Source organism: Apium graveolens, chromosome 10, assembly GCF_009905375.1.
Source record: "Apium graveolens cultivar Ventura chromosome 10, ASM990537v1, whole genome shotgun sequence".
NCBI classification, from domain to species: Eukaryota; Viridiplantae; Streptophyta; class Magnoliopsida; order Apiales; family Apiaceae; genus Apium; species Apium graveolens.
Genome location: NC_133656.1, coordinates 54,009,228 through 54,017,756, shown reverse-complemented (window position 1 = coordinate 54,017,756; position 8,529 = coordinate 54,009,228). Strand labels below are relative to the sequence as shown.

Genomic DNA, 8,529 nt, shown 5'->3' with positions numbered 1-8,529 from the left:
CCTACCTGCTCTCCCTGAAAAGTGGGACTTTAACACTACGTCTTAGATTGGATTCTGCAACCCTAAAAAACCGTTATTAAAAGCCAAAAAAGCGTTGCTAAAGGCTAAAAAAAGGCTATTGCGACTCTTTTTCACGGTTGCAATATTAGGCATTGCAATAGAGTTGTTTGCAACCCCGGGGACACCCTATTGCAACCCTTGCTTATCCGTTACAGAAACATGCTATTGCAAAACCAATGGAGTTGCAATAGGACTTAAAAAGTGTTACAACAGTGTTTAGGTTATCAGTATAATATTTATGGGGTATTGATGTAACCTTTTTACAACGCTTTTTAGTGTTTTTTGCAATATTTTACACTGATTATTAGCAACACTATAAAGACCTGTTGCAACGCTTTTACAAAAAAAATGCTAGGAACTGTTTGTAAATTAGCATGCCCAAAAATAAGACCATCGTCTTAAAACCAACACAATCCACAAACCATAACGTCAATCCACCAATCCACCAAGCATAACATCAGTTACCCCATACTACCACTACCTTTACCATCACCATACTACCATCCTTATACCAGTATTTGTCTACCAACCATAAAATAAAAGCAGAAGTTTTAACAAGTTAAAGTTACAATTCAAAATCTAAACATAGTAGTACTAAGAAAAACAAAGTAGAACGAGAATGCTGCTAGAACGCTTCTGACTAGGTAGAACCACCTCCAGTAATAGAAGTGACCATGGTAACAAGAGTGCCATCATCATGATCACTTGAAAATATGGCACATAGCTCTGCCATACCATCCACAACTATTATTCTACTTCATGTTCTGCTCTTTAGTCATAATTAGGAGTTGTTCCATGCTTGATTTGCTCGAAAAGATAATTGACTTCTTGCCTGCTTTTCTTGTTATGCAGTCTCTAAAATCCATATTAGATGTATATAGAAATTAAAAGAAAAATATGCAAAGAATCAAAATTTTATATAATGGCGCCGAAGTTTAAAAAATAGTAGACTGAAAAAATAGCAGCAACAACGGAATGCAATATGTACTTTTATAAAATAGAGGAAGCTTATATGACCTGCAAAGAACAGTTTGGCCTTCCACCTTCTTAGCTGCACCTTCCAGGTTGGCAGCTTTAGGAATCATAATCATTGATTTATTTGAACCTGTAGGAAATAACATATTAATACAGCCATTCTAAAGCAGAGATTGTAAATATAAAATAAATTGATCTAACAGTAGGGTTCAACAATTAAATCACAAGTACTACATGAAGGATTAACTAAACCTGTACAACAATCACACATAAGATAATAAACACACTAATAGCATAAAGGATGTAAACGCTTATACTGCAATAAGTCAAAGAAGACAAGCTTATAGCAGGTAGTAGTGTTTCTGCCTGATCAGAATTATCGAATGGAGTACTTATATCAAGATTTTCATCGTCATACCCTATTTGTTTATCTTCCAATATTATCTCGGTTCATGTACCAGGCTAAACTTCCGATACTATCACAGTTCATGTACCAGAAGGGAGCAATGGCAGAAAACATACACCTAAGTTTTTACTAACCATGATTTTTTTTCTTTGGGTGAACTTTATATTCCATGTGTTTTAATATCCTAGTAAACATCAAAAAGCAATTAGGCTTGCTAAAGATATTTAAAAAGGTAAAATTAAATCAATACTATTTAACATAGTATGTAGGATTACATACAATCATATCAATTGTCAAAATTGCGAGTGACATAACAGGATTGGGACACATAACAAAATGAACTGCAAAGTGGGGTTCATGGCTATTCTCCATCTGTATCAACCCCAGGGAAAAAATTAACGCTCACAATAATTATATCAATACACTCTACTAGTAGCGGAAATATTATTTGTAACTAGTTACAATCAATCAAATTTGTTCAAAAACCAGCCCTTGGCCTATCACCATATTATTTTAACTGGTCTCGGTTAAAAGTGAAAGAAATGGCCATCCAATTTATAAGGCAACAAAACTTGTACACAAAAGGTGCTCAAATTCCAGGGTCCAGACTCTAGAGATCACCAATGTTATAACACCAAACCAAAGCACAAATTTAAAGACATCTTCGAGTTTGTCGAAACCAGATTTAGATATCCATACTAGTAATTGTAGCATCAATTTTATCAAACAAAACAAAAACATCCTCTAGTTTGTTGAAACCAAATTTAAATATCCGTACTAGAAATTGCTACAGGAATTTTATATGTGAATTGGGGATATGTGTTGAATGAGGAATGTAATTTTAAAAATTTCAATCCTGGATAACCACTGTGGTTTACTTTAAGAATGTGATACAATGATGATTATCTTCATGATTTCCTGAAAATAACCGTATAAACATTAACAAGCGCAGAAAACATGGATCAGTTTTATGCTAGTGTTGTTAACTTGACACATAGGAGAAATTAAAAGCAAAAAATAAGAATATGTAAAATTAACAATAAACAAGACCAAATGTAAAATCCTTAAAAGAAGAAGAGCAAATGTCTACCTAGTTAAAATATTCTAATTCAGGAATACAAAACTGCATCTCTTAAAAAAACATAAATTAATATATATATATATATGATCTCCTCGCCTCTCTAGATAACTTCATTTTTAATCAAGAATCCTTGGATAGATTCTCACACAAAGGAGAATTCAGGGAAAGAAAAAACAGCAGCCTCATTTATTACACAACATTAAACTTAATTACCATACTACTAGTTATAAAGAGTCTAGAATCTACACATCATTCTCCACCTGATCAATATAACATACAATCAACCCACAAATTTCAGGAAAATAAAAATAAAATGGCATTAAGTCACAAAGTAAAAAATTATACACCTGCCATTTGAAGGATAAACACATCCATTAGTACTTGCTGTAAAACATGATAAACAAGAAAATAGACAAAATTAAGCTCACAATATAAAGAACAAATTATAACAATGGGAAAATAAAAAGATAATGCATATCTGGTGGATTTGAACTAAGAATTGCTTCTATACACGTAAAATATGAATGTACATATTAAATCAATGACTATTTATAACAGGTCTATATCAAAAACAACATATAACAGGTTCACTGATTTTTTATTAACTTTCGATTTTCCAGATGCACAATCCTGTTAACAATGGTAAATTCATTATTCCAAATTGCTAGGCAAGAAAAATAATACTGGAATGCATGCTCGCCAGAATACCTTCCCGTAGACTTAAGAATTTTATCATTTTAAAGCACATAGAACAGAACAAACATTGTTTGTAAGCTTAAGAATTTTATCATTTTAAGTTGCTGTTTTCATTTTTGATAAATTGTTATTTTAAAGTCCTAAACTCATTTGACTAGAGAGTGGAAGTTCTAAAGATATTGCAAGCTCATAGTAACTCTACCTGGACAGCTTATGTAGGTAAGAATAAAGAAACATCAAATTAACACTTATATTATTAAAGTTTATCCCATCAGCTTTAATATATTAGCCAAGACTTGTGCATCAATTTAAAGAATCAGTGTATCGTGCAAGATGTGATAGACTAAAGAATCAGTGTATCGTGCAAGATGTTTTTGAAGAACTCCCAAACTTTTTAGCTTCATCTTGAATATGTGTTTCCAGTTCCCTAGTGGGCGACGAGATCAAAACTGTGGCACCCAACTTAGGATTTTTTTGGACATTGTTTAAGAGGCCTGAAGGGTAGCATCAAGTAGCCCAAGGTCTTTCCATAACCAGTCTTAAAAATAACCACTATATCGCGACTTAGAAAAACAATAGCCCGTGATTGTGCATGTATGGGAGTAGGGGCAGAAAACCCATCCTGTAGTACCTGGAAGAGCAAATTAGGGAATGTTTAAAATTAGTTAAAATCTAAAGGACAGATTTTAGAGGGCCTACTGCAAAAAAAACACCATTTACTTTTGTATTCTCTTACCCGAAGATGAAACTACTATTATCGATTGCAATGTTCTTCCTCCTGAACTACTGCTCTTTATACCCTCCATGCAATTCAATTTAATTCACTATACATTAATGCACATATAAATCATTATGTGACAGGAAACTTGAATGTCTAGGTAAAGCTCACCAGACATAGAAGCCTTCAGTCCAAAGTGCATATTGAACTATAATAAGCTTAGAAATGAAGCATATTCTCTACCTAACACTTTATGTTGTATTCAAATCTTACATTTTACAGTTTTTTGATGTCAAACTCTATCTTTTTTGTTAATGTAGCCAAGTAGTTTTACTTCCAAAGCTTACAGTTCTATATTGTTGATGCACCAATAAAATTAAACAAGATGCAGTAGAAAATTAACAACCAAACCAAGAAGCAAGAGCAAATCATAGACCAAAATTAAACAACTACAACCACATCAGGACTAACTCGGAGAAAGATTTAGAACCACTTGATATCATCTACCAAAACATAAAGAAAAACAACAAATGAAAAACATGAAACAAAGCAATAACACAAAGCCTGTAGTTCAATATACATCTAACAAATTCACCCAGGCAATACATCAAACACCTTCAAGTCTTTAACATAAAAATAAACAGCAAACAATATATCATATATCTATCCACTCTCATTCAGACATTTCATCAAACACTTTACTCCTACCCACATTAAAACATGAAACCTGAGCATAAACATATTTAATAAGTGGTTAAGGTGAATTTGAAACTCCGAATCCAACTCAGTCCCCGAAACTAGTAGAACTTCAACTCTGATTCGAGAAGCCCCAAACTAAAATCTCCAATCGGAACCCTAATTAGCCCCGTCAAAATCCTTAAATTTGAAGCCAAATCTTCTGATGAAAATCCCAAATCTTCAACTCAGACAAAGAGAGCGACCTTTTTTTAGTGGATTTGAGATGCGAGAGTATATGAGTGTCTGAGTGTGAGATTTGAGTGTGTGGGTTGGGTATGAATTGAGCGGCCGTGTCTATTTCTTTTTTTTGCTAAAATTTCAACCTATCTGAAATTTTGCCGCATCCGTGTTTTGGACCTCGCCCTTTAGCAATTTTTATTTAAATTAATATTAATATTTTTTTCTTTATTAAATGTTAATTTTTAAAATTATTATTTTGCAAATTAAATTATTTCATTAATATATTTTAAATCACTCCCCTAATAACTTGTTAAATTTTTGAAACTTAAAAATAGTAGTTATATAATATATATTCATTTTTTGTATAAAACAATTTGTTATGGGTAAAAAAAACTAGGTTATAATTAATAAGGTTATATTATTAACTTTTAATAATAAATAAAATATATATTTCAATTATTATTTCAATTCTATGTAAATAATGATTAATTAGTTAAATTAAAAAAATCATCTTTATATATATGCCATTTTGGTAACACATTGTAACTCTACCGCAACATTAAAAAACAGGGTTGCCATTGACATTTGTTTATAAGGCTACTATTACGCTTTTCTTTACAACCCCGTGAAGAAGGGTTGCAACATGCAATCTATGGCGTAGTGTAAGGTCACATCAATAAGGGATAACTATCAACTTAATGACACACCTCTAGATAAGACTATGGAATATTAAAAGCTCATGAACTAAAGATGGAGGAAAAATCAGGAGGAAAGGATGTGAGTCTAAACCAGTAGCACTCAAAGTTGAAGAGAAGCGAAAGGAGAAAGCTAGGAGAAAAGCTTACTCCAAAGGAAGAGCTATGATTGCAAAGTCAGATGCTGAATCGTCAAACTCTGATGATGACTCAAATACTGATAATGAATCAAATACTGATAGTGATCATGACAACAATGAAGACATGGACCAAATGGCTGCTCTATTGGTTAAAGGTTTCAAGAATATGGTCTACAAGAACTTCAAGAGAGGGAGAAGATTTTCCAAAAAAGGTTTCAGTTCCTCAAACTCTGATAAGAGGAACAATAGAAGAAATACTGACAAGAAGAAATCAAAATCTGAAAAACTTGATAAGTCAAAGGAAAGATGCTACAATTGTGATGGATATGGACACTTTGCAGCCGACTACAGAAAACCCAGAGCTGAGAAGAAACAAGCCTTGATCTCAAAGAAGAAAAACTGGGATGATTTATCAGAATCAGATGATGAGGTCAATTATGCTGTCATGGAAAATGCTGATACTGAGGTTAACAATGCTGAATTAAAGGTACCTCGGGCTACTCTTGCTTTTGATAGTGATGATATCTATGAACTAAGACTATTTCTTAAATCTCTGCATGTTAGTTATAGGGATCAAACCTTAGAGAATAATAGAATCAAGAGTGAAAACTCCGAGTTAAAGAAAAGGAATGATCACCTAGAAATTGAGTTGATTTCCATGTTAGAAATTCAAAAAGAAAGAGATAATGTTGTTTATGTTAAAGAAAAATTGTTAGAAAAGCATGCTTATCTAGAAAAGGAGTTATCTAAAGAAAGAGAGGTTATTAAACTTGGGACTAACTTAGGAAAAATAACTCAGGAAATTTTAGAGAATGGCTGGTGGGATCAGGATTAAGATATGCTGATAGATCTAATTTTGAGAAGAAAATTGAAAAATAAACTAAGAAAAATAAACCAGTAAATACTGATACTAAGGTCAAACTGAACAAGGTTCAGTTGAAGACCATTAAGTTTAATCCAAGTTTTGATACTGTTAAATCAGTTAATGAGGTAGGTTCAACCTCAGCACCTAGATTAAACTTAATTACTAATAAGACTGAACAGGTTCACATAAAATCAGTAAATGTTGGTTTAGTGACTTAGAAGCAGCTTAAGCAAAAGCTGAAGGATTTACACAATAAAGACAAGAAGAAAAGGCCTAGGAAAAATAGAAATGGCAAGGTAGGTGTTAATAAGAATGGTAATTATATAAATCCTCCCAATGCACTTAGAATGGCTTGTTTGAACTGTACTAGTACTAATCATCTTGCTAGTTATTGTAGGAAGAATAAAGAGATAAATAATATTCCTCCCAAATCAGAGTTTAGGAATAGAACAGTTAGATATAAACCACAAAGTCCTTGTTTTCATTGTGGTAGTGTTTGAAACTCTATTTATACATGTAAAGAGTATCACAGTTTGTATTATGATTATTATAAACTGATACCCTCTTTAAATAAAGCAAAATTCTATTTCTGCATGTGTAAATATTGATAGTAAGGATGTTAATATAAACTCTAATAAAAAGTCTTATGCTGTATATTTTAACAAAATTAAAAAGGCCAAAGGATCCAAGCAAGTCTAGGTCCTTAAAAACACTAAATGATTTCAAATACTGATTGCAGGGTAATAGGAGAAATATTCTAGTCTTGGACAGTGGATGCTCAGGATATATGACTGGTTAAAAATCTCTGCTATCAGAATTTAAGGAGAAAGATGTTGGATTTTAATCGCAGCGGAGGCATGGTAAAACACTTTTACACACATAAAATCCAAATAAAAGCATATAAATCGTGGTAAAACCGTAGGGATCGATTACTAACCTTTAATATGCGATCCAAGAGCATCGATCGGAGATCCTTAGCAGCTGCTCCTCAAACGTGAAGCACTCCACCGGTATCCACCAAGAAAACAACGTTAAGGAGGAGGAGGAGGAGAGAATTAGGTTTTATAAAATTTTGGGGTTAGAATGAAAATAGGGTTTATAATAGTATATTTATAGGCAAAATTTTCAGCTGAAATTTTCCCATAAATATTATTATTATCCTATTTATTATTCTCATTAATAATTAAAACACCTTTTAATTATTAATCATTTTTCTAAACACTTTAGAAATAATTCTCTCTCTTGATTTAATTTCCAAAAAATTAAATCCTTAATTAATAATATTAAGAACTTTTCTTAATTAATTTATAATCAATTAAATCTCATTTAATCAATTATTAAATTTGCCAATTAATTATTTATTTCACAAATAAATAATTATTAGCCATTATTAATTAATTCCTCCACCATTAAATCATTCTCTTTTTATGGTGTGACCCTGTAGGTTCAATATTAAGCCGGTAGTAGAAATAAATAATAATAAAACTATTTTATCATTATTTATATAAATTCTCTAATTTATTAAATATGATTAATTAATTAATCACATTTATTCTACATCGTGAGGGATACTTCTCAGCATAACGCGACTATCCGGATAATATGAATTCACTGCTTAGAATACCAAGAACCTATTCAGTGAATAGTTACTGTACAATAAACTCCTTCTACCCTACAATGTCCCGATTAAATACAAGGCATGGAACTCGTGTCAAGCCTATCTAATTTAATCACTTGCTTACCATTTACTATGTTTAGTTCTATGCAAATTAGAAACTTCTTTCTAATTTCATTCACTCTGGCCAGAGATTCCTGAACTAGCATAAGTAGATCAGCCTTGAACATTCGCTTCCTTCACTGGAAGGGGTAGATCCTTTATTGATCATACAATATCTTCGTGTACAAATTCCTATACCCAGTAGAGCCCTAATAATTGTCCCTGGAGACTAAGAACTAAACCAAAGCATAGTTCAGT

At 32.1% G+C, this 8,529-nt stretch overlaps 1 long non-coding RNA gene across 2 annotated transcripts; it reads right to left on the bottom strand.

Moving 5' to 3' along the window:
* Positions 1–409: 409 nt before the first annotated feature.
* On the bottom strand, positions 410–5,017 carry LOC141693811 (uncharacterized). Of its 2 annotated transcripts, XR_012563275.1 has the most exons (4): positions 3,955–5,017; positions 2,870–3,849; positions 1,078–1,165; positions 410–915 (listed from the first exon to the last, which is right to left on the bottom strand). It is a non-coding gene; the product is annotated as an uncharacterized LOC141693811 (long non-coding RNA). The 2 variants fall into 2 exon arrangements; XR_012563274.1 differs by having other exon boundaries at positions 2,870–5,017.
* Between the last annotated feature and the right edge of the window lie 3,512 nt (positions 5,018–8,529).